Source organism: Ambystoma mexicanum, chromosome 5q, assembly GCF_040938575.1.
Source record: "Ambystoma mexicanum isolate Mex_15411 chromosome 5q, UKY_AmexF1_1, whole genome shotgun sequence".
NCBI lineage: Eukaryota > Metazoa > Chordata > Amphibia > Caudata > Ambystomatidae > Ambystoma > Ambystoma mexicanum.
In genome coordinates, this window is record NC_090933.1 from 1,376,375,663 (window position 1) to 1,376,401,786 (window position 26,124).

A 26,124-nucleotide genomic window follows, 5' to 3' on the forward strand; every position below is an offset into this window, starting at 1 on the left:
GGAAAAGTGAAGCCTAGAAGCCAAACTCTGACTCGCTCCAGTCTGATATGGATGGAAAAATTAAGCCTAGAAGACAAAACATGACTGCTCCAGACTGACATGGATGGAAAAGTGAAGCCTAGAAGCCAAACCCTGACTCGCTCCAGTCTGATATGGATGGAAAAGTGAAGCCTAGAAGCCAAACCCTGACTCGCTCCAGTCTGATATGGATGGAAAAGTGAAGCCTAGAAGCCAAACCCTGACTCGTTCCAGTCTGACATGGATGGAAACATGAAGCCTAGAAGCCAAATCCTGACTCGCTCCAGTCTGACATGGATGGAAAATTGAAGCCTAGAAGCCAAAACATGACTGCTCCAGACTGACATGGATGGAAAAGTGAAGCCTAGAAGCCAAACCCTGACTCGCTCCAGTCTGACATGGATGGAAAAGTGACGCCTAGAAGCCAAACCCTTACTCGCTCCAGACTGACATGGATGGAAAATTGAAGCCTAGAAGCCAAACCTTGACTCGCTCCAGTCTGAGAAGCCAAACCCTTACTCGCTCCAGTCTGACATGGATGGAAAATTGAAGCCTAGAAGCCAAACCTTGACTCGCTCCAGTCTGAGAAGCCAAACCCTTACTCGCTCCAGACTGACATGGATGGAAACGTGAAGCCTAGAAGCCAAATCCTGACTCGCTCCAGTCTGACATGGATGGAAAATTGAAGCCTAGAAGCCAAACCTTGACTCGCTCCATTCTGATATGGATGGAAAAGTGAAGCCTAGAAGCCAAAACCTGACTCGCTCCAGTCTGATATGGATGGAAAAATGAAGCCTAGAAGCCAAAACATGACTTCTCCAGACTGACATGGATGGAAAAGTGAAGCCTAGAAGCCAAACCCTGACTCGCTCTAGTCTGACATGGATGGAAACATGAAGCCTAGAAGCCAAAACATGACTGCTCCAGTCTGACATGAATGGGAAAGTGAAGCCTAGAAGCCAACCCTGACTCCTCCAGTCTAACATGGATGGAAAAGTGAAGCCTAGAAGCCAAACCCTGACTCTCTCCAGTCTGATATGGATGGAAAACTGAAGCCTAGAAGCCAAACGCTGACTCGTTCCAGTCTGATATGGATGGAAACATGAAGTCTAGAAGCCAAACCCTGACTCGCTCCAGTCTGATATGGATGGAAAAGTGAAGCCTAGAATCCAATCCCTGACTCGCTCCAGTCTGATATGGATGGAAAAGTGAAGCCTAGAAGCCAAACCCTGACTCGCTCCAGTCCGATATGGATGGAAAAGTGAAGCCTAGAAGCTAAACGCTGACTCGCTCCAGTCTGACATGGATGGAAACATGAAGCCTCGAAGCCAAAACATGACTGCTCCAGTCTGACATGGATGGAAAAGTGAAGCCTAGAAGCCAACACCTGACTCGCTCCAGTCTGATATGGATGGAAACATGAAGCCTAGAAGCCAAACCCTGACTCGCTACAGTCTGATATGGATGGAAACGTGAAGCCTAGAAGCCAAACCCTGACTCACTCCAGTCTGATATGGATGGAAAAGTGAAGCCTAGAAGCCAAACCCTGACTCGCTCCAATCTGACATGGATGGAAACATGAAGCCTAGAAGCCAAACCCTGTCTCGCTCCAGTCTGATATGGATGGAAAAGTGAAGCCTAGAAGCCAAACCCTGACTCGCTCCAGTCTGATATGGATGGAAAAGTGAAGCCTAGAAGCCAAAACCTGACTCGCTCCAGTCTGATATGGATGGAAAAGTGAAGCCTAGAAGCCAAACCCTGACTCGCTCCAGTCTGATATGGATGGAAAAGTGAAGCCTAGAAGCTAAACGCTGACTCGCTCCAGTCTGACATGGATGGAAACATGAAGCCTAGAAGCCAAAACATGACTGCTCCAGTCTGACATGGATGGAAAAGTGAAGCCTAGAAGCCAACACCTGACTCGCTCCAGTCTGATATGGATGGAAACATGAAGCCTAGAAGCCAAACCCTGACTCGCTACAGTCTGATATGGATAGAAACGTGAAGCCTAGAAACCAAACCCTGACTCACTCCAGTCTGATATGGATGGAAAAGTGAAGCCTAGAAGCCAAACCCTGACTCGCTCCAGTCTGACATGGATGGAAACATGAAGCCTAGAAGCCAAACCCTGTCTCGCTCCAGTCTGATATGGATGGAAAAGTGAAGCCTAGAAGCCAAACCCTGACTCGCTCCAGTCTGATATGGATGGAAAAGTGAAGCCTAGAAGCCAAAACCTGACTCGCTCCAGTCTGATATGGATGGAAAAGTGAAGCCTAGAAGCCAAACCCTGACTCGCTCCAGACTGACATAGATGGAAAACTGAAGCCTAGAAGCCAAACCCTGACTCGCTCCAGTCTGATATGGATGGAAAACTGAAGCCTAGAAGCCAAACCCTGACTCGCTCCAGACTGACATGGATGGAAAAGTGAAGCCTAGAAGCCAATCCCTGACTCGCGTTTGATGTGGATGGAAAACTGAGCCTAGAAGCCAAACCCTGACTCACTCCAGTCTGATATGGATGGAAAAGTGAAGCCTAGAAGCCTAACCCTGACTCGCTCCAGTCTGATATGGATGGAAAACTGAAGCCTAGAAGCCAAACCATGACTCGCTCCAGTCTGATATGGATGGAAACATGAAGCCTAGAAGCCAAACCCTGATTCGCTACAGTCTGATATGGATGGAAACGTGAAGCCTAGAAGCCAAACCCTGACTCACTCCACTCTGATATGGATGGAAAAGTGAAGCCTAGAAGCCAAACCCTGACTCGCTCCAGTCTGACATGGATGGAAACTTGAAGCCTAGAAGCCAAACCCTGACTCGCTCCAGTCTGATATGGATGGGAAAGTGAAGCCTAGAAGCCAAACCCTGACTCGCTCCAGTCTGATATGGATGGAAAAGTGAAGCCTAGAAGCCAAACCCTGACTCGCTCCAGTCTGATATGGAGCCTAGAAGCCAAAACATGACTGCTCCAGATTGACATGGATGGAAAAGTGAAGCCTAGAAGCCAAACCCTGACTCGCTCCAGTCTGATATGGATGGAAAAGTGAAGCCTAGAAGCCAAACCCTGACTCGCTCCAGTCCGATATGGATGGAAAAATGATGCCTAGAAGCCAAAACATGACTGCTCCAGACTGACATGGATGGAAAAGTGAAGCCTAGAAGCCAAACCCTGACTCGGTCCAGTCTGATATGGATGGAAAAGTGAAGCCTAGAAGCTAAACGCTGACTCGCTCCAGTCTGACATGGATGGAAACATGAAGCTTAGAAGCCAAAACATGACTGCTCCAGTCTGACATGGATGGAAAAGTGAAGCCTAGAAGCCAACACCTGACTCGCTCCAGTCTGATATGGATGGAAACGTGAAGCCTAGAAGCCAAACCCTGACTCGCTACAGTCTGATATGGATGGAAACGTGAAGCCTAGAAGCCAAACCCTGACTCACTCCAGTCTGATATGGATGGAAAAGTGAAGCCTAGAAGCCAAACCATGACTCGCTCCAGTCTGACATGGATGGAAACATGAAGCCTAGAAGCCAAACCCTGACTCGCTACAGTCTGATATGGATGGAAACGTGAAGCCTAGAAGCCAAACCCTGACTCACTCCAGTCTGATATGGATGGAAAAGTGAAGCCTAGAAGCCAAACCCTGACTCGCTCCAGTCTGATATGGATGGAAACATGAAGCCTAGAAGCCAAACCCTGACTCGCTACAGTCTGATATGGATGGAAACGTGAAGCCTAGAAGCCAAACCCTGACTCACTCCAGTCTGATATGGATGGAAAAGTGAAGCCTAGAAGCCAAACCCTGACTCGCTCCAGTCTGATATGGATGGAAAAGTGAAGCCTAGAAGCCAAACTCTGACTTGCTCCAGTCTGATATGGATGGAAAAGTGAAGCCTAGAAGCCAAACCCTGACTCGCTCCAGACTGACATAGATGGAAAACTGAAGCCTAGAAGCCAAACCCTGACTCGCTCCAGTCTGATATGGATGGAAAACTGAAGCCTAGAAGCCAAACCCTGACTCGCTCCAGACTGACATGGATGGAAAAGTGAAGCCTAGAAGCCAAACCCTGACTCGCGTCTGATGTGGATGGAAAACTGAGCCTAGAAGCCAAACCCTGACTCACTCCAGTCTGATATGGATGGAAAAGTGAAGCCTAGAAGCCTAACCCTGACTCGCTCCAGTCTGATATGGATGGAAAACTGAAGCCTAGAAGCCAAACCCTGACTCGCTCCAGTCTGATATGGATGGAAACATGAAGCCTAGAAGCCAAACCCTGATTCGCTACAGTCTGATATGGATGGAAACGTGAAGCCTAGAAGCCAATCCCTGACTCACTCCAGTCTGATATGGATGGAAAAATGAAGCCTAGAAGCCAAACCCTGACTCGCTCCAGTCTGACATGGATGGAAACTTGAAGCCTAGAAGCCAAACCCTGACTCGCTCCAGTCTGATATGGATGGAAAAGTGAAGCCTAGAATCCAATCCCTGACTCGCTCCAGTCTGATATGGATGGAAAAGTGAAGCCTAGAAGCCAAACCCTGACTCGCTCCAGTCCGATATGGATGGAAAACTGAAGCCTAGAAGCTAAACGCTGACTCGCTCCAGTCTGACATGGATGGAAACATGAAGCCTAGAAGCCAAAACATGACTGCTCCAGTCTGACATGGATGGAAAAGTGAAGCCTAGAAGCCAACACCTGACTCGCTCCAGTCTGATATGGATGGAAACATGAAGCCTAGAAGCCAAACCCTGACTCGCTACAGTCTGATATGGATGGAAACGTGAAGCCTAGAAGCCAAACCCTGACTCACTCCAGTCTGATATGGATGGAAAAGTGAAGCCTAGAAGCCAAACCCTGACTCGCTCCAGTCTGACATGGATGGAAACATGAAGCCTTGAAGCCAAACCCTGTCTCGCTCCAGTCTGATATGGATGGAAAAGTGAAGCCTAGAAGCCAAACCCTGACTCGCTCCAGTCTGATATGGATGGAAAAGTGAAGCCTAGAAGCCAAAACCTGACTCGCTCCAGTCTGATATGGATGGAAAAGTAAAGCCTAGAAGCCAAACCCTGACTCGCTCCAGACTGACATAGATGGAAAACTGAAGCCTAGAAGCCAAACCCTGACTCGCTCCAGTCTGATATGGATGGAAAACTGAAGCCTAGAAGCCAAACCCTGACTCGCTCCAGACTGACATGGATGGAAAAGTGAAGCCTAGAAGCCAATCCCTGACTCGCGTTTGATGTGGATGGAAAACTGAGCCTAGAAGCCAAACCCTGACTCACTCCAGTGTGATATGGATGGAAAAGTGAAGCCTAGAAGCCTAACCCTGACTCGCTCCAGTTTGATATGGATGGAAAACTGAAGCCTAGAAGCCAAACCCTGACTCGCTCCAGTCTGATATGGATGGAAACATGAAGCCTAGAAGCCAAACCCTGATTCGCTACAGTCTGATATGGATGGAAACGTGAAGCCTAGAAGCCAAACCCTGACTCACTCCACTCTGATATGGATGGAAAAGTGAAGCCTAGAAGCCAAACCCTGACTCGCTCCAGTCTGACATGGATGGAAACTTGAAGCCTAGAAGCCAAACCCTGACTCGCTCCAGTCTGATATGGATGGGAAAGTGAAGCCTAGAAGCCAAACCCTGACTCGCTCCAGTCTGATATGGATGGAAAAGTGAAGCCTAGAAGCCAAACCCTGACTCGCTCCAGTCTGATATGGAGCCTAGAAGCCAAAACATGACTGCTCCAGATTGACATGGATGGAAAAGTGAAGCCTAGAAGCCAAACCCTGACTCGCTCCAGTCTGATATGGATGGAAAAGTGAAGCCTAGAAGCCAAACCCTGTTTCGCTCCAGTCCGATATGGATGGAAAAATGATGCCTAGAAGCCAAAACATGACTGCTCCAGACTGACATGGATGGAAAAGTGAAGCCTAGAAGCCAAACCCTGACTCGGTCCAGTCTGATATGGATGGAAAAGTGAAGCCTAGAAGCTAAACGCTGACTCGCTCCAGTCTGGCATGGATGGAAACATGAAGCCTAGAAGCCAAAACATGACTGCTCCAGTCTGACATGGATGGAAAAGTGAAGCCTAGAAGCCAACACCTGACTCGCTCCAGTCTGATATGGATGGAAACATGAAGCCTAGAAGCCAAACCCTGACTCGCTACAGTCTGATATGGATGGAAACGTGAAGCCTAGAAGCCAAACCCTGACTCACTCCAGTCTGATATGGATGGAAAAGTGAAGCCTAGAAGCCAAACCCTGACTCGCTCCAGTCTGACATGGATGGAAACATGAAGCCTAGAAGCCAAACCCTGACTCGCTCCAGTCTGATATGGATGGAAAAGTGAAGCCTCGAAGCCAAACCCTGACTCGCTCCAGTCTGATATGGATGGAAAAGTGAAGCCTACAAGCCAAAACTTGACTCGCTCCAGTCTGATATGGATGGAAAAGTGAAGCCTAGAAGCCAAACCCTGACTCGCTCCAGACTGACATAGATGGAAAACTGAAGCCTAGAAGCCAAACCCTGACTCGCTCCAGTCTGATATGGATGGAAAACTGAAGCCTAGAAGCCAAACCCTGACTCGCTCCAGACTGACATGGATGGAAAAGTGAAGCCTAGAAGCCAAACCCTGACTCGCGTCTGATGTGGATGGAAAACTGAGCCTAGAAGCCAAACCCTGACTCACTCCAGTCTGATATGGATGGAAAAGTGAAGCCTAAAAGCCTAACCCTGACTCGCTCCAGTCTGATATGGATGGAAAACTGAAGCCTAGAAGCCCAACCCTGACTCGCTCCAGTCTGATATGGATGGAAACATGAAGCCTAGAAGCCAAACCCTGATTCGCTACAGTCTGATATGGATGGAAACGTGAAGCCTAGAAGCCAAACCCTGACTCACTCCAGTCTGATATGGATGGAAAAGTGAAGCCTAGAAGCCAAAACCTGACTCGCTCCAGTCTGATATGGATGGAAAAGTGAAGCCTAGAAGCCAAACCCTGACTCGCTCCAGACTGACATAGATGGAAAACTGAAGCCTAGAAGCCAAACCCTGACTCGCTCCAGTCTGATATGGATGGAAAACTGAAGCCTAGAAGCCAAACCCTGACTCGCTCCAGACTGACATGGATGGAAAAGTGAAGCCTAGAAGCCAAACCCTGACTCGCGTTTGATGTGGATGGAAAACTGAGCCTAGAAGCCAAACCCTGACTCACTCCAGTCTGATATGGATGGAAAAGTGAAGCCTTGAAGCCTAACCCTGACTCGCTCCAGTCTGATATGGATGGAAAACTGAAGCCTAGAAGCCAAACCCTGACTCGCTCCAGTCTGATATGGATGGAAACATGAAGCCTAGAAGCCAGACCCTGATTCGCTACAGTCTGATATGGATGGAAACGTGAAGCCTAGAAGCCAAACCCTGACTCACTCCACTCTGATATGGATGGAAAAGTGAAGCCTAGAAGCCAAACCCTGACTCGCTCCAGTCTGACATGGATGGAAACTTGAAGCCTAGAAGCCAAACCCTGACTCGCTCCAGTCTGATATGGATGGGAAAGTGAAGCCTAGAAGCCAAACCCTGACTCGCTCCAGTCTGATATGGATGGAAAAGTGAAGCCTAGAAGCCAAACCCTGACTCTCTCCAGTCTGATATGGATGGAAAAATGGAGCCTAGAAGCCAAAACATGACTGCTCCAGATTGACATGGATGGAAAAGTGAAGCCTAGAAGCCAAACCCTGACTCGCTCCAGTCTGATATGGATGGAAAAGTGAAGCCTAGAAGCCAAACCCTGACTCGCTCCAGTCCGATATGGATGGAAAAATGATGCCTAGAAGCCAAAACATGACTGCTCCAGACTGACATGGATGGAAAAGTGAAGCCTAGAAGCCAAACCCTGACTCGGTCCAGTCTGATATGGATGGAAAAGTGAAGCCTAGAAGCTAAACGCTGACTCGCTACAAGTCTGACATGGATGGAAACATGAAGCCTAGAAGCCAAAACATGACTGCTCCAGTCTGACATGGATGGAAAAGTGAAGCCTAGAAGCCAACACCTGACTCGCTCCAGTCTGATATGGATGGAAACATGAAGCCTAGAAGCCAAACCCTGACTCGCTACAGTCTGACATGGATGGAAACGTGAAGCCTAGAAGCCAAACCCTGACTCACTCCAGTCTGATATGGATGGAAAAGTGAAGCCTAGAAGCCAAACCCTGACTCGCTCCAGTCTGACATGGATGGAAACATGAAGCCTAGAAGCCAAACCCTGACTCGCTCCAGTCTGATATGGATGGAAAAGTGAAGCCTCGAAGCCAAATCCTGACTCGCTCCAGTCTGATTTGGATGGAAAAGTGAAGCCTAGAAGCCAAAACCTGACTCGCTCCAGTCTGATATGGATGGAAAAGTGAAGCCTAGAAGACAAACCCTGACTCGCTCCAGACTGACATAGATGGAAAACTGAAGCCTAGAAGCCAAACCCTGACTCGCTCCAGTCTGATATGGATGGAAAACTGAAGCCTAGAAGCCAAACCCTGACTCGCTCCAGACTGACATGGATGGAAAAGTGAAGCCTAGAAGCCAAACCCTGACTCGCGTCTGATGTGGATGGAAAACTGAGCCTAGAAGTCAAACCCTGACTCACTCCAGTCTGATATGGATGGAAAAGTGAAGCCTAGAAGCCTAACCCTGACTCGCTCCAGTCTGATATGGATGGAAAACTGAAGCCTACAAGCCAAACCCTGACTTGCTCCAGTCTGATATGGATGGAAACATGAAGCCTAGAAGCCAAACCCTGATTCGCTACAGTCTGATATGGATGGAAACGTGAAGCCTAGAAGCCAAACCCTGACTCACTCCAGTCTGATATGGATGGAAAAGTGAAGCCTAGAAGCCAAACCCTGACTCGCTCCAGTCTGACATGGATGGAAACTTGAAGCCTAGAAGCCAAACCCTGACTCGCTCCAGTCTGATATGGATGGGAAAGTGAAGCCTAGAAGCCAAACCCTGACTCGCTCCAGTCTGATATGGATGGAAAAGTGAAGCCTAGAAGCCAAACCCTGACTCGCTCCAGTCTGATATGGATGGAAAAGTGAAGCCTAGAAGCCAAAACCTGACTCGCTCCAGTCTGATATGGATGGAAAAGTGAAGCCTAGAAGCCAAACCCTGACTCGCTCCAGACTGACATAGATGGAAAACTGAAGCCTAGAAGCCAAACCCTGACTCGCTCCAGTCTGATATGGATGGAAAACTGAAGCCTAGAAGCCAAACCCTGACTCGCTCCAGACTGACATGGATGGAAAAGTGAAGCCTAGAAGCCAAACCCTGACTCGCTCCAATCTGACATGGATGGAAACATGAAGCCTAGAAGCCAAAACATGACTGCTCCAGTCTGACATGAATGTGAAAGTGAAGCCTAGAAGCAAACCCTGACTCGCTCCAGTCTGATATGGATGGAAAACTGAAGCCTAGAAGCCAAACCCTGACTCGCTCCAGTCTGATATGGATGGAAAAGTGAAGCCTAGAAGCCAAACCCTGACTCGCTCCAGTCTGATATGGATGGAAAAATGAAGCCTAGAAGCCAAACCCTGACTCGCTCTAGTCTGACATGGATGGAAACATGAAGCCTAGAAGCCAAACCCTGACTCGCTCCAGTCTGATATGGATGGAAAAGTGAAGCCTAGAAGCCAAACCCTGACTCGCTCCAGTCTGATATGGATGGAAAAGTGAAGCCTAGAAGCCAAACCCTGACTTGCTCCAGTCTGATATGGATGGAAAAGTGAAGCCTAGAAGCCAAACCCTGACTCGCTCCAGTCTGATATGGATGGAAAAGTGAAGCCTAGAAGCCAAACCCTGACTCGCTCCAGTCTGATATGGATGGAAAAGTGAAGCCTAGAAGCCAAACTCTGACTTGCTCCAGTCTGATATGGATGGAAAAGTGAAGCCTAGAAGCCAAACCCTGACTCGCTCCAGACTGACATAGATGGAAAACTGAAGCCTAGAAGCCAAACCCTGACTCGCTCCAGTCTGATATGGATGGAAAACTGAAGCCTAGAAGCCAAACCCTGACTCGCTCCAGACTGACATGGATGGAAAAGTGAAGCCTAGAAGCCAAACCCTGACTCGCGTCTGATGTGGATGGAAAACTGAGCCTAGAAGCCAAACCCTGACTCACTCCAGTCTGATATGGATGGAAAAGTGAAGCCTAGAAGCCTAACCCTGACTCGCTCCAGTCTGATATGGATGGAAAACTGAAGCCTAGAAGCCAAACCCTGACTCGCTCCAGTCTGATATGGATGGAAACATGAAGCCTAGAAGCCAAACCCTGATTCGCTACAGTCTGATATGGATGGAAACGTGAAGCCTAGAAGCCAATCCCTGACTCACTCCAGTCTGATATGGATGGGAAAATGAAGCCTAGAAGCCAAACCCTGACTCGCTCCAGTCTGACATGGATGGAAACTTGAAGCCTAGAAGCCAAACCCTGACTCGCTCCAGTCTGATATGGATGGAAAAGTGAAGCCTAGAAGCCAAACCCTGACTCGCTCCAGTCTGATATGGATGGAAAAGTGAAGCCTAGAAGCCAAACCCAGACTCGCTCCGGTCTGATATGGATGGAAAAATGGAGCCTAGAAGCGAAAAAATGACTGCTCCAGACTGACATGGATGGAAAAGTGAAGCCTAGAAGCCAAACCCTGACTCGCTCCAGTCTGATAAGGATGGAAAAGTGAAGCCTAGAAGCCAAACTCTGACTCGCTCCAGTCTGATATGGATGGAAAAATTAAGCCTAGAAGACAAAACATGACTGCTCCAGACTGACATGGATGGAAAAGTGAAGCCTAGAAGCCAAACCCTGACTCGCTCCAGTCTGATATGGATGGAAAAGTGAAGCCTAGAAGCCAAACCCTGACTCGCTCCAGTCTGATATGGATGGAAAAGTGAAGCCTAGAAGCCAAACCCTGACTCGTTCCAGTCTGACATGGATGGAAACATGAAGCCTAGAAGCCAAATCCTGACTCGCTCCAGTCTGACATGGATGGAAAATTGAAGCCTAGAAGCCAAACCTTGACTCGCTCCAGTCTGATATGGATGGAAAAGTGAAGCCTAGAAGCCAAAACCTGACTCGCTCCAGTCTGATATGGATGGAAAAATGAAGCCTAGAAGCCAAAACATGACTGCTCCAGACTGACATGGATGGAAAAGTGAAGCCTAGAAGCCAAACCCTGACTCGCTCCAGTCTGACATGGATGGAAAAGTGACGCCTAGAAGCCAAACCCTTACTCGCTCCAGACTGACATGGATGGAAAATTGAAGCCTAGAAGCCAAACCTTGACTCGCTCCAGTCTGAGAAGCCAAACCCTTACTCGCTCCAGTCTGACATGGATGGAAAATTGAAGCCTAGAAGCCAAACCTTGACTCGCTCCAGTCTGAGAAGCCAAACCCTTACTCGCTCCAGACTGACATGGATGGAAACGTGAAGCCTAGAAGCCAAATCCTGACTCGCTCCAGTCTGACATGGATGGAAAATTGAAGCCTAGAAGCCAAACCTTGACTCGCTCCAGTCTGATATGGATGGAAAAGTGAAGCCTAGAAGCGAAAACCTGACTCGCTCCAGTCTGATATGGATGGAAAAATGAAGCCTAGAAGACAAAACATGACTTCTCCAGACTGACATGGATGGAAAAGTGAAGCCTAGAAGCCAAACCCTGACTCGCTCTAGTCTGACATGGATGGAAACATGAAGCCTAGAAGCCAAAACATGACTGCTCCAGTCTGACATGAATGGGAAAGTGAAGCCTAGAAGCCAACCCTGACTCCTCCAGTCTAACATGGATGGAAAAGTGAAGCCTAGAAGCCAAACCCTGACTCTCTCCAGTCTGATATGGATGGAAAACTGAAGCCTAGAAGCCAAACGCTGACTCGTTCCAGTCTGATATGGATGGAAACATGAAGTCTAGAAGCCAAACCCTGACTCGCTCCAGTCTGATATGGATGGAAAAGTGAAGCCTAGAATCCAATCCCTGACTCGCTCCAGTCTGATATGGATGGAAAAGTGAAGCCTAGAAGCCAAACCCTGACTCGCTCCAGTCCGATATGGATGGAAAAGTGAAGCCTAGAAGCTAAACGCTGACTCGCTCCAGTCTGACATGGATGGAAACATGAAGCCTAGAAGCCAAAACATGACTGCTCCAGTCTGACATGGATGGAAAAGTGAAGCCTAGAAGCCAACACCTGACTCGCTCCAGTCTGATATGGATGGAAACATGAAGCCTAGAAGCCAAACCCTGACTCGCTACAGTCTGATATGGATGGAAACGTGAAGCCTAGAAGCCAAACCCTGACTCACTCCAGTCTGATATGGATGGAAAAGTGAAGCCTAGAAGCCAAACCCTGACTCGCTCCAATCTGACATGGATGGAAACATGAAGCCTAGAAGCCAAACCCTGTCTCGCTCCAGTCTGATATGGATGGAAAAGTGAAGCCTAGAAGCCAAACCCTGACTCGCTCCAGTCTGATATGGATGGAAAAGTGAAGCCTAGAAGCCAAAACCTGACTCGCTCCAGTCTGATATGGATGGAAAAGTGAAGCCTAGAAGCCAAACCCTGACTCGCTCCAGTGTGATATGGATGGAAAAGTGAAGCCTAGAAGCCAAACCCTGACTCGTTCCAGTCTGACATGGATGGAAACATGAAGCCTAGAAGCCAAATCCTGACTCGCTCCAGTCTGACATGGATGGAAAATTGAAGCCTAGAAGCCAAACCTTGACTCGCTCCAGTCTGATATGGATGGAAAAGTGAAGCCTAGAAGCCAAAACCTGACTCGCTCCAGTCTGATATGGATGGAAAAATGAAGCCTAGAAGCCAAAACATGACTGCTCCAGACTGACATGGATGGAAAAGTGAAGCCTAGAAGCCAAACCCTGACTCGCTCCAGACTGACATGGATGGAAAATTGAAGCCTAGAAGCCAAACCTTGACTCGCTCCAGTCTGAGAAGCCAAACCCTTACTCGCTCCAGTCTGACATGGATGGAAAATTGAAGCCTAGAAGCCAAACCTTGACTCGCTCCAGTCTGAGAAGCCAAACCCTTACTCGCTCCAGACTGACATGGATGGAAACGTGAAGCCTAGAAGCCAAATCCTGACTCGCTCCAGTCTGACATGGATGGAAAATTGAAGCCTAGAAGCCAAACCTTGACTCGCTCCAGTCTGATATGGATGGAAAAGTGAAGCCTAGAAGCCAAAACCTGACTCGCTCCAGTCTGATATGGATGGAAAAATGAAGCCTAGAAGCCAAAACATGACTTCTCCAGACTGACATGGATGGAAAAGTGAAGCCTAGAAGCCAAACCCTGACTCGCTCTAGTCTGACATGGATGGAAACATGAAGCCTAGAAGCCAAAACATGACTGCTCCAGTCTGACATGAATGGGAAAGTGAAGCCTAGAAGCCAACCCTGACTCCTCCAGTCTAACATGGATGGAAAACTGAAGCCTAGAAGTCAAACCCTGACTCGTTCCAGTCTGATATGGATGGAAACATGAAGTCTAGAAGCCAAACCCTGACTCGCTCCAGTCTGATATGGATGGAAAAGTGAAGCCTAGAATCCAATCCCTGACTCGCTCCAGTCTGATATGGATGGAAAAGTGAAGCCTAGAAGCCAAACCCTGACTCGCTCCAGTCCGATATGGATGGAAAAGTGAAGCCTAGAAGCTAAACGCTGACTCGCTCCAGTCTGACATGGATGGAAACATGAAGCCTAGAAGCCAAAACATGACTGCTCCAGTCTGACATGGATGGAAAAGTGAAGCCTAGAAGCCAACACCTGACTCGCTCCAGTCTGATATGGATGGAAACATGAAGCCTAGAAGCCAAACCCTGACTCGCTACAGTCTGATATGGATGGAAACGTGAAGCCTAGAAGCCAAACCCTGACTCACTCCAGTCTGATATGGATGGAAAAGTGAAGCCTAGAAGCCAAACCCTGACTCGCTCCAATCTGACATGGATGGAAACATGAAGCCTAGAAGCCAAACCCTGTCTCGCTCCAGTCTGATATGGATGGAAAAGTGAAGCCTAGAAGCCAAACCCTGACTCGCTCCAGTCTGATATGGATGGAAAAGTGAAGCCTAGAAGCCAAAACCTGACTCGCTCCAGTCTGATATGGATGGAAAAGTGAAGCCTAGAAGCCAAACCCTGACTCGCTCCAGACTGACATAGATGGAAAACTGAAGCCTAGAAGCCAAACCCTGACTCGCTCCAGTCTGATATGGATGGAAAACTGAAGCCTAGAAGCCAAACCCTGACTCGCTCCAGACTGACATGGATGGAAAAGTGAAGCCTAGAAGCCAAACCCTGACTCGCGTTTGATGTGGATGGAAAACTGAGCCTAGAAGCCAAACCCTGACTCACTCCAGTCTGATATGGATGGAAAAGTGAAGCCTAGAAGCCTAACCCTGACTCGCTCCAGTCTGATATGGATGGAAAACGGAAGCCTAGAAGCCAAACCCTGACTCGCTCCAGTCTGACATGGATGGAAACATGAAGCTTAGAAGCCAAACCCTGATTCGCTACAGTCTGATATGGATGGAAACGTGAAGCCTAGAAGCCAAACCCTGACTCACTCCACTCTGATATGGATGGAAAAGTGAAGCCTAGAAGCCAAACCCTGACTCGCTCCAGTCTGACATGGATGGAAACTTGAAGCCTAGAAGCCAAACCCTGACTCGCTCCAGTCTGATATGGATGGGAAAGTGAAGCCTAGAAGCCAAACCCTGACTCGCTCCAGTCTGATATGGATGGAAAAGTGAAGCCTAGAAGCCAAACCCTGACTCGCTCCAGTCTGATATGGAGCCTAGAAGCCAAAACATGACTGCTCCAGATTGACATGGATGAAAAAGTGAAGCCTAGAAGCCAAACCCTGACTCGCTCCAGTCTGATATGGATGGAAAAGTGAAGCCTAGAAGCCAAACCCTGACTCGCTCCAGTCCGATATGGATGGAAAAATGATGCCTAGAAGCCAAAACATGACTGCTCCAGACTGACATGGATGGAAAAGTGAAGCCTAGAAGCCAAACCCTGACTCGGTCCAGTCTGATATGGATGGAAAAGTGAAGCCTAGAAGCTAAACGCTGACTCGCTCCAGTCTGACATGGATGGAAACATGAAGCCTAGAAGCCAAAACATGACTGCTCCAGTCTGACATGGATGGAAAAGTGAAGCCTAGAAGCCAACACCTGACTCGCTCCAGTCTGATATGGATGGAAACATGAAGCCTAGAAGCCAAACCCTGACTCGCTACAGTCTGATATGGATGGAAACGTGAAGCCTAGAAGCCAAACCCTGACTCACTCCAGTCTGATATGGATGGAAAAGTGAAGCCTAGAAGCCAAACCCTGACTCGCTCCAGTCTGACATGGATGGAAAAGTGAAGCCTCGAAGCCAAACCCTGACTCGCTCCAGTCTGATATGGATGGAAAAGTGAAGCCTAGAAGCCAAAACTTGACTCGCTCCAGTCTGATATGGATGGAAAAGTGAAGCCTAGAAGCCAAACCCTGACTCGCTCCAGACTGACATAGATGGAAAACTGAAGCCTAGAAGCCAAACCCTGACTCGCTCCAGTCTGATATGGATGGAAAACTGAAGCCTAGAAGCCAAACCCTGACTCGCTCCAGACTGACATGGATGGAAAAGTGAAGCCTAGAAGCCAAACCCTGACTCGCGTCTGATGTGGATGGAAAACTGAGCCTAGTAGCCAAACCCTGACTCACTCCAGTCTGATATGGATGGAAAAGTGAAGCCTAGAAGCCTAACCCTGACTCGCTCCAGTCTGATATGGATGGAAAACTGAAGCCTAGAAGCCAAACCCTGACTCGCTCCAGTCTGATATGGATGGAAACATGAAGCCTAGAAGCCAAACCCTGATTCGCTACAGTCTGATATGGATGGAAACGTGAAGCCTAGAAGCCAAACCCTGACTCACTCCAGTCTGATATGGATGGAAAAGTGAAGCCTAGAAGCCAAAACCTGACTCGCTCCAGTCTGATATGGATGGAAAAGTGAAGCCTAGAAGCCAAACCCTGACTCGCTCCAGTCTGATATGGATGGAAAACTGAAGCCTAGAAGCCAAACCCTGACTCGCTCCAGACTGACATGGATGGAAAAGTGAAGCCTAGAAGCCAAACCCTGACTCGCGTCTGATGTGGATGGAAAACTGAGCCTAGAAGCCAAACCCTGACTCACTCCAGTCCGATATGGATGGAAAAATGATGCCTAGAAGCCAAAACATGACTGCTCCAGACTGACATGGATGGAAAAGTGAAGCCTAGAAGCCAAACCCTGACTCGGTCCAGTCTGATATGGATGGAAAAGTGAAGCCTAGAAGCTAAACGCTGACTCGCTCCAGTCTGACATGGATGGAAACATGAAGCCTAGAAGCCAAAACATGACTGCTCCAGTCTGACATGGATGGAAAAGTGAAGCCTAGAAGCCAACACCTGACTCGCTCCAGTCTGATATGGATGGAAACATGAAGCCTAGAAGCCAAACCCTGACTCGCTACAGTCTGATATGGATGGAAACGTGAAGCCTAGAAGCCAAACCCTGACTCACTCCAGTCTGATATGGATGGAAAAGTGAAGCCTAGAAGCCAAACCCTGACTCGCTCCAGTCTGACATGGATGGAAAAGTGAAGCCTCGAAGCCAAACCCTGACTCGCTCCAGTCTGATATGGATGGAAAAGTGAAGCCTAGAAGCCAAAACTTGACTCGCTCCAGTTTGATATGGATGGAAAAGTGAAGCCTAGAAGCCAAACCCTGACTCGCTCCAGACTGACATAGATGGAAAACTGAAGCCTAGAAGCCAAACCCTGACTCGCTCCAGTCTGATATGGATGGAAAAGTGAAGCCTAGAAGCCAAACCCTGACTCGCTCCAGACTGACATGGATGGAAAAGTGAAGCCTAGAAGCCAAACCCTGACTCGCGTCTGATGTGGATGGAAAACTGAGCCTAGAAGCCAAACCCTGACTCACTCCAGTCTGATATGGATGGAAAACTGAGCCTAGAAGCCTGACCCTGACTCACTCCAGTCTGATATGGATGGAAAAGTGAAGCCTAGAAGCCTAACCCTTACTCGCTCCAGTCTGATATGGATGGAAAACTGAAGCCTAGAAGCCAAACCCTGACTCGCTCCAGTCTGATATGGATGGAAACATGAAGCCTAGAAGCCAAACCCTGATTCGCTACAGTCTGATATGGATGGAAACGTGAAGCCTAGAAGCCAAACCCTGACTCACTCCAGTCTGATATGGATGGAAAAGTGAAGCCTAGAAGCCAAAACCTGACTCGCTCCAGTCTGATATGGATGGAAAAGTGAAGCCTAGAAGCCAAACCCTGACTCGCTCCAGACTGACATAGATGGAAAACTGAAGCCTAGAAGCCAAACCCTGACTCGCTCCAGTCTGATATGGATGGAAAACTGAAGCCTAGAAGCCAAACCCTGACTCGCTCCAGACTGACATGGATGGAAAAGTGAAGCCTAGAAGCCAATCCCTGACTCGCGTTTGATGTGGATGGAAAACTGAGCCTAGAAGCCAAACCCTGACTCACTCCAGTCTGATATGGATGGAAAAGTGAAGCCTAGAAGCCTAACCCTGACTCGCTCCAGTCTGATATGGATGGAAAACTGAAACCTAGAAGCCAAACCCTGACTCGCTCCAGTCTGATATGGATGGAAACATGAAGCCTAGAAGCCAAACCCTGATTCGCTACAGTCTGATATGGATGGAAACGTGAAGCCTAGAAGCCAAACCCTGACTCACTCCACTCTGATATGGATGGAAAAGTGAAGCCTAGAAGCCAAACCCTGACTCGCTCCAGTCTGACATGGATGGAAACTTGAAGCCTAGAAGCCAAACCCTGACTCACTCCAGTCTGATATGGATGGAAAAGTGAAGCCTAGAAGCCAAACCCTGACTCGCTCCAATCTGACATGGATGGAAACATGAAGCCTAGAAGCCAAACCCTGTCTCGCTCCAGTCTGATATGGATGGAAAAGTGAAGCCTAGAAGCCAAACCCTGACTCGCTCCAGTCTGATATGGATGGAAAAGTGAAGCCTAGAAGCCAAAACCTGACTCGCTCCAGTCTGATATGGATGGAAAAGTGAAGCCTAGAAGCCAAACCCTGACTCGCTCCAGACTGACATAGATGGAAAACTGAAGCCTAGAAGCCAAACCCTGACTCGCTCCAGTCTGATATGGATGGAAAACTGAAGCCTAGAAGCCAAACCCTGACTCGCTCCAGACTGACATGGATGGAAAAGTGAAGCCTAGAAGCCAAACCCTGACTCGCGTTTGATGTGGATGGAAAACTGAGCCTAGAAGCCAAACCCTGACTCACTCCAGTCTGATATGGATGGAAAAGTGAAGCCTAGAAGCCTAACCCTGACTCGCTCCAGTCTGATATGGATGGAAAACGGAACCCTAGAAGCCAAACCCTGACTCGCTCCAGTCTGACATGGATGGAAACATGAAGCTTAGAAGCCAAACCCTGATTCGCTACAGTCTGATATGGATGGAAACGTGAAGCCTAGAAGCCAAAACCTGACTCACTCCACTCTGATATGGATGGAAAAGTGAAGCCTAGAAGCCAAACCCTGACTCGCTCCAGTCTGACATGGATGGAAACTTGAAGCCTAGAAGCCAAACCCTGACTCGCTCCAGTCTGATATGGATGGGAAAGTGAAGCCTAGAAGCCAAACCCTGACTCGCTCCAGTCTGATATGGATGGAAAAGTGAAGCCTAGAAGCCAAACCCTGACTCGCTCCAGTCTGATATGGAGCCTAGAAGCCAAAACATGACTGCTCCAGATTGACATGGATGAAAAAGTGAAGCCTAGAAGCCAAACCCTGACTCGCTCCAGTCTGATATGGATGGAAAAGTGAAGCCTAGAAGCCAAACCCTGACTCGCTCCAGTCCGATATGGATGGAAAAATGATGCCTAGAAGACAAAACATGACTGCTCCAGACTGACATGGATGGAAAAGTGACGCCTAGAAGCCAAACCCTTACTCGCTCCAGACTGACATGGATGGAAAATTGAAGCCTAGAAGCCAAACCTTGACTCGCTCCAGTCTGAGAAGCCAAACCCTTACTCGCTCCAGTCTGACATGGATGGAAAATTGAAGCCTAGAAGCCAAACCTTGACTCGCTCCAGTCTGAGAAGCCAAACCCTTACTCGCTCCAGACTGACATGGATGGAAACGTGAAGCCTAGAAGCCAAATCCTGACTCGCTCCAGTCTGACATGGATGGAAAATTGAAGCCTAGAAGCCAAACCTTGACTCGCTCCAGTCTGATATGGATGGAAAAGTGAAGCCTAGAAGCCAAAACCTGACTCGCTCCAGTCTGATATGGATGGAAAAATGAAGCCTAGAAGCCAAAACATGACTTCTCCAGACTGACATGGATGGAAAAGTGAAGCCTAGAAGCCAAACCCTGACTCGCTCTAGTCTGACATGGATGGAAACATGAAGCCTAGAAGCCAAAACATGACTGCTCCAGTCTGACATGAATGGGAAAGTGAAGCCTAGAAGCCAACCCTGACTCCTCCAGTCTAACATGGATGGAAAAGTGAAGCCTAGAAGCCAAACCCTGACTCTCTCCAGTCTGATATGGATGGAAAACTGAAGCCTAGAAGCCAAACCCTGACTCGTTCCAGTCTGATATGGATGGAAACATGAAGTCTAGAAGCCAAACCCTGACTCGCTCCAGTCTGATATGGATGGAAAAGTGAAACCTAGAATCCAATCTCTGACTCGCTCCAGTCTGATATGGATGGAAAAGTGAAGCCTAGAAGCCAAACCCTGACTCGCTCCAGTCCGATATGGATGGAAAAGTGAAGCCTAGAAGCTAAACGCTGACTCGCTCCAGTCTGACATGGATGGAAACATGAAGCCTAGAAGCCAAAACATGACTGCTCCAGTCTGACATGGATGGAAAAGTGAAGCCTAGAAGCCAACACCTGACTCGCTCCAGTCTGATATGGATGGAAACATGAAGCCTAGAAGCCAAACCCTGACTCGCTACAGTCTGATATGGATGGAAACGTGAAGCCTAGAAGCCAAACCCTGACTCACTCCAGTCTGATATGGATGGAAAAGTGAAGCCTAGAAGCCAAACCCTGACTCGCTCCAGTCTGACATGGATGGAAACATGAAGCCTAGAAGCCAAACCCTGTCTCGCTCCAGTCTGATATGGATGGAAAAGTGAAGCCTAGAAGCCAAACCCTGACTCGCTCCAGTCTGATATGGATGGAAAAGTGAAGCCTAGAAGCCAAAACCTGACTCGCTCCAGTCTGATATGGATGGAAAAGTGAAGCCTAGAAACCAAACCCTGACTCGCTCCAGACTGACATAGATGGAAAACTGAAGCCTAGAAGCCAAACCCTGACTCGCTCCAGTCTGATATGGATGGAAAACTGAAGCCTAGAAGCCAAACCCTGACTCGCTCCAGACTGACATGGATGGAAAAGTGAAGCCTAGAAGCCAAACCCTGACTCGCGTTTGATGTGGATGGAAAACTGAGCCTAGAAGCCAAACCCTGACTCACTCCAGTCTGATATGGATGGAAAAGTGAAGCCTAGAAGCCTAACCCTGACTCGCTCCAGTCTGATATGGATGGAAAACTGAAGCCTAGAAGCCAAACCCTGACTCGCTCCAGTCTGATATGGATGGAAACATGAAGCCTAGCAGCCAAACCCTGATTCGCTACAGTCTGATATGGATGGAAACGTGAAGCCTAGAAGCCAAACCCTGACTCACTCCACTCTGATATGGATGGAAAAGTGAAGCCTAGAAGCCAAACCCTGACTCGCTCCAGTCTGACATGGATGGAAACTTGAAGCCTAGAAGCCAAACCCTGACTCGCTCCAGTCTGATATGGATGGGAAAGTGAAGCCTAGAAGCCAAACCCTGACTCGCTCCAGTCTGATATGGATGGAAAAGTGAAGCCTAGAAGCCAAACCCTGACTCGCTCCAGTCTGATATGGAGCCTAGAAGCCAAAACATGACTGCTCCAGATTGACATGGATGGAAAAGTGAAGCCTAGAAGCCAAACCCTGACTCGCTCCAGTCTGATATGGATGGAAAAGTGAAGCCTAGAAGCCAAACCCTGACTCGCTCCAGTCCGATATGGATGGAAAAATGATGCCTAGAAGCCAAAACATGACTGCTCCAGACTGACATGGATGGAAAAGTGAAGCCTAGAAGCCAAACCCTGACTCGGTCCAGTCTGATATGGATGGAAAAGTGAAGCCTAGAAGCTAAACGTTGACTCGCTCCACTCTGACATGGATGGAAACATGAAGCCTAGAAGCCAAAACATGACTGCTCCAGTCTGACATGGATGGAAAACTGAAGCCTAGAAGCCAAACCCTGACTCGTTCCAGTCTGATATGGATGGAAACGTGAAGTCTAGAAGCCAAACCCTGACTCGCTCCAGTCTGATATGGATGGAAAAGTGAAGCCTAGAATCCAATCCCTGACTCGCTCCAGTCTGATATGGATGGAAAAGTGAAGCCTAGAAGCCAAACCCTGACTCGCTCCAGTCCGATATGGATGGAAAAGTGAAGCCTAGAAGCTAAACGCTGACTCGCTCCAGTCTGACATGGATGGAAACATGAAGCCTAGAAGCCAAAACATGACTGCTCCAGTCTGACATGGATGGAAAAGTGAAGCCTAGAAGCCAACACCTGACTCGCTCCAGTCTGATATGGATGGAAACATGAAGCCTAGAAGCCAAACCCTGACTCGCTACAGTCTGATATGGATGGAAACGTGAAGCCTAGAAGCCAAACATTGACTCACTCCAGTCTGATATGGATGGAAAAGTGAAGCCTAGAAGCCAAACCCTGACTCGCTCCAGTCTGACATGGATGGAAACATGAAGCCTAGAAGCCAAACCCTGACTCGCTCCAGTCTGATATGGATGGAAAAGTGAAGCCTAGAATCCAATCCCTGACTCGCTCCAGTCTGATATGGATGGAAAAGTGAAGCCTAGAAGCCAAACCCTGACTCGCTCCAGTCCGATATGGATGGAAAAGTGAAGCCTAGAAGCTAAACGCTGACTCGCTCCAGTCTGACATGGATGGAAACATGAAGCCTAGAAGCCAAAACATGACTGCTCCAGTCTGACATGGATGGAAAAGTGAAGCCTAGAAGCCAACACCTGACTCGCTCCAGTCTGATATGGATGGAAACATGAAGCCTAGAAGCCAAACCCTGACTCGCTACAGTCTGATATGGATGGAAACGTGAAGCCTAGAAGCCAAACATTGACTCACTCCAGTCTGATATGGATGGAAAAGTGAAGCCTAGAAGCCAAACCCTGACTCGCTCCAGTCTGACATGGATGGAAACATGAAGCCTAGAAGCCAAACCCTGACTCGCTCCAGTCTGATATGGATGGAAAAGTGAAGCCTCGAAGCCAAACCCTGACTCGCTCCAGTCTGATATGGATGGAAAAGTGAAGCCTAGAAGCCAAAACTTGACTCGCTCCAGTCTGATATGGATGGAAAAGTGAAGCCTCGAAGCCAAACCCTGACTCGCTCCAGTCTGATATGGATGGAAACGTGAAGCCTAGAAGCCAAACATTGACTCACTCCAGTCTGATATGGATGGAAACGTGAAGCCTAGAAGCCAAACCCTGACTCACTCCACTCTGATATGGATGGAAAAGTGAAGCCTAGAAGCCAAACCCTGACTCGCTCCAGTCTGACATGGATGGAAACTTGAAGCCTAGAAGCCAAACCCTGACTCGCTCCAGTCTGATATGGATGGGAAAGTGAAGCCTAGAAGCCAAACCCTGACTCGCTCCAGTCTGATATGGATGGAAAAGTGAAGCCTAGAAGCCAAACCCTGACTCGCTCCAGTCTGATATGGAGCCTAGAAGCCAAAACATGACTGCTCCAGATTGACATGGATGGAAAAGTGAAGCCTAGAAGCCAAACCCTGACTCGCTCCAGTCTGATATGGATGGAAAAGTGAAGCCTAGAAGCCAAACCCTGACTCGCTCCAGTCCGATATGGATGGAAAAATGATGCCTAGAAGCCAAAACATGACTGCTCCAGACTGACATGGATGGAAAAGTGAAGCCTAGAAGCCAAACCCTGACTCGGTCCAGTCTGATATGGATGGAAAAGTGAAGCCTAGAAGCTAAACGTTGACTCGCTCCACTCTGACATGGATGGAAACATGAAGCCTAGAAGCCAAAACATGACTGCTCCAGTCTGACATGGATGGAAAACTGAAGCCTAGAAGCCAAACCCTGACTCGTTCCAGTCTGATATGGATGGAAACGTGAAGTCTAGAAGCCAAACCCTGACTCGCTCCAGTCTGATATGGATGGAAAAGTGAAGCCTAGAATCCAATCCCTGACTCGCTCCAGTCTGATATGGATGGAAAAGTGAAGCCTAGAAGCCAAACCCTGACTCGCTCCAGTCCGATATGGATGGAAAAGTGAAGCCTAGAAGCTAAACGCTGACTCGCTCCAGTCTGACATGGATGGAAACATGAAGCCTAGAAGCCAAAACATGACTGCTCCAGTCTGACATGGATGGAAAAGTGAAGCCTAGAAGCCAACACCTGACTCGCTCCAGTCTGATATGGATGGAAACATGAAGCCTAGAAGCCAAACCCTGACTCGCTACAGTCTGATATGGATGGAAACGTGAAGCCTAGAAGCCAAACATTGACTCACTCCAGTCTGATATGGATGGAAAAGTGAAGCCTAGAAGCCAAACCCTGACTCGCTCCAGTCTGACATGGATGGAAACATGAAGCCTAGAAGCCAAACCCTGACTCGCTCCAGTCTGATATGGATGGAAAAGTGAAGCCTAGAATCCAATCCCTGACTCGCTCCAGTCTGATATGGATGGAAAAGTGAAGCCTAGAAGCCAAACCCTGACTCGCTCCAGTCCGATATGGATGGAAAAGTGAAGCCTAGAAGCTAAACGCTGACTCGCTCCAGTCTGACATGGATGGAAACATGAAGCCTAGAAGCCAAAACATGACTGCTCCAGTCTGACATGGATGGAAAAGTGAAGCCTAGAAGCCAACACCTGACTCGCTCCAGTCTGATATGGATGGAAACATGAAGCCTAGAAGCCAAACCCTGACTCGCTACAGTCTGATATGGATGGAAACGTGAAGCCTAGAAGCCAAACATTGACTCACTCCAGTCTGATATGGATGGAAAAGTGAAGCCTAGAAGCCAAACCCTGACTCGCTCCAGTCTGACATGGATGGAAACATGAAGCCTAGAAGCCAAACCCTGACTCGCTCCAGTCTGATATGGATGGAAAAGTGAAGCCTCGAAGCCAAACCCTGACTCGCTCCAGTCTGATATGGATGGAAAAGTGAAGCCTAGAAGCCAAAACTTGACTCGCTCCAGTCTGATATGGATGGAAAAGTGAAGCCTCGAAGCCAAACCCTGACTCGCTCCAGTCTGATATGGATGGAAAAGTGAAGCCTAGAAGCCAAACCCTGACTCGCTCCAGTCTGATATGGATGAAAAAGTGAAGCCTCGAAGCCAAACCCTGACTCGCTCCAGTCTGATATGGATGGAAAAGTGAAGCCTAGAAGCCAAACCCTGACTCGCTCCAGACTGACATAGATGGAAAACTGAAGCCTAGAAGCCAAACCCTGACTCGCTCCAGTCTGATATGGATGGAAAACTGAAGCCTAGAAGCCAAACCCTGACTCGCTCCAGACTGACATGGATGGAAAAGTGAAGCCTAGAAGCCAAACCCTGACTCGCGTCTGATGTGGATGGAAAACTGAGCCTAGAAGCCAAACCCTGACTCACTCCAGTCTGATATGGATGGAAAAGTGAAGCCTAGAAGCCTAACCCTGACTCGCTCCAGTCTGATATGGATGGAAAACTGAAGCCTAGAAGCCAAACCCTGACTCGCTCCAGTCTGATATGGATGGAAACATGAAGCCTAGAAGCCAAACCCTGATTCGCTACAGTCTGATATGGATGGAAACGTGAAGCCTAGAAGCCAAACCCTGACTCACTCCAGTCTGATATGGATGGAAAAGTGAAGCCGAGAAGCCAAAACCTGACTCGCTCCAGTCTGATATGGATGGAAATGTGAAGCCTAGAAGCCAAACCCTGACTCGCTCCAGACTGACATAGATGGAAAACTGAAGCCTAGAAGCCAAACCCTGACTCGCTCCAGTCTGATATGGATGGAAAACTGAAGCCTAGAAGCCAAACCCTGACTCGCTCCAGACTGACATGGATGGAAAAGTGAAGCCTAGAAGCCAAACCCTGACTCGCGTTTGATGTGGATGGAAAACTGAGCCTAGAAGCCAAACCCTGACTCACTCCAGTCTGATATGGATGGAAAAGTGAAGCCTAGAAGCCTAACCCTGACTCGCTCCAGTCTGATATGGATGGAAAACTGAAGCCTAGAAGCCAAACCCTGACTCGCTCCAGTCTGATATGGATGGAAACATGAAGCCTAGAAGCCAAACCCTGATTCGCTACAGTCTGATATGGATGGAAACGTGAAGCCTAGAAGCCAAACCCTGACTCCCTCCACTCTGATATGGATGGAAAAGTGAAGCCTAGAAGCCAAACCCTGACTCGCTCCAGTCTGACATGGATGGAAACTTGAAGCCTAGAAGCCAAACCCTGACTCGCTCCAGTCTGATATGGATGGGAAAGTGAAGCCTAGAAGCCAAACCCTGACTCGCTCCAGTCTGATATGGATGGAAAAGTGAAGCCTAGAAGCCAAACCCTGACTCGCTCCAGTCTGATATGGATGGAAAAATGGAGCCTAGAAGCCAAAACATGACTGCTCCAGATTGACATGGATGGAAAAGTGAAGCCTAGAAGCCAAACCCTGACTCGCTCCAGTCTGATATGGATGGAAAAGTGAAGCCTAGAAGCCAAACCCTGACTCGCTCCAGTCCGATATGGATGGAAAAATGATGCCTAGAAGCCAAAACATGACTGCTCCAGACTGACATGGATGGAAAAGTGAAGCCTAGAAGCCAAACCCTGACTCGGTCCAGTCTGATATGGATGGAAAAGTGAAGCCTAGA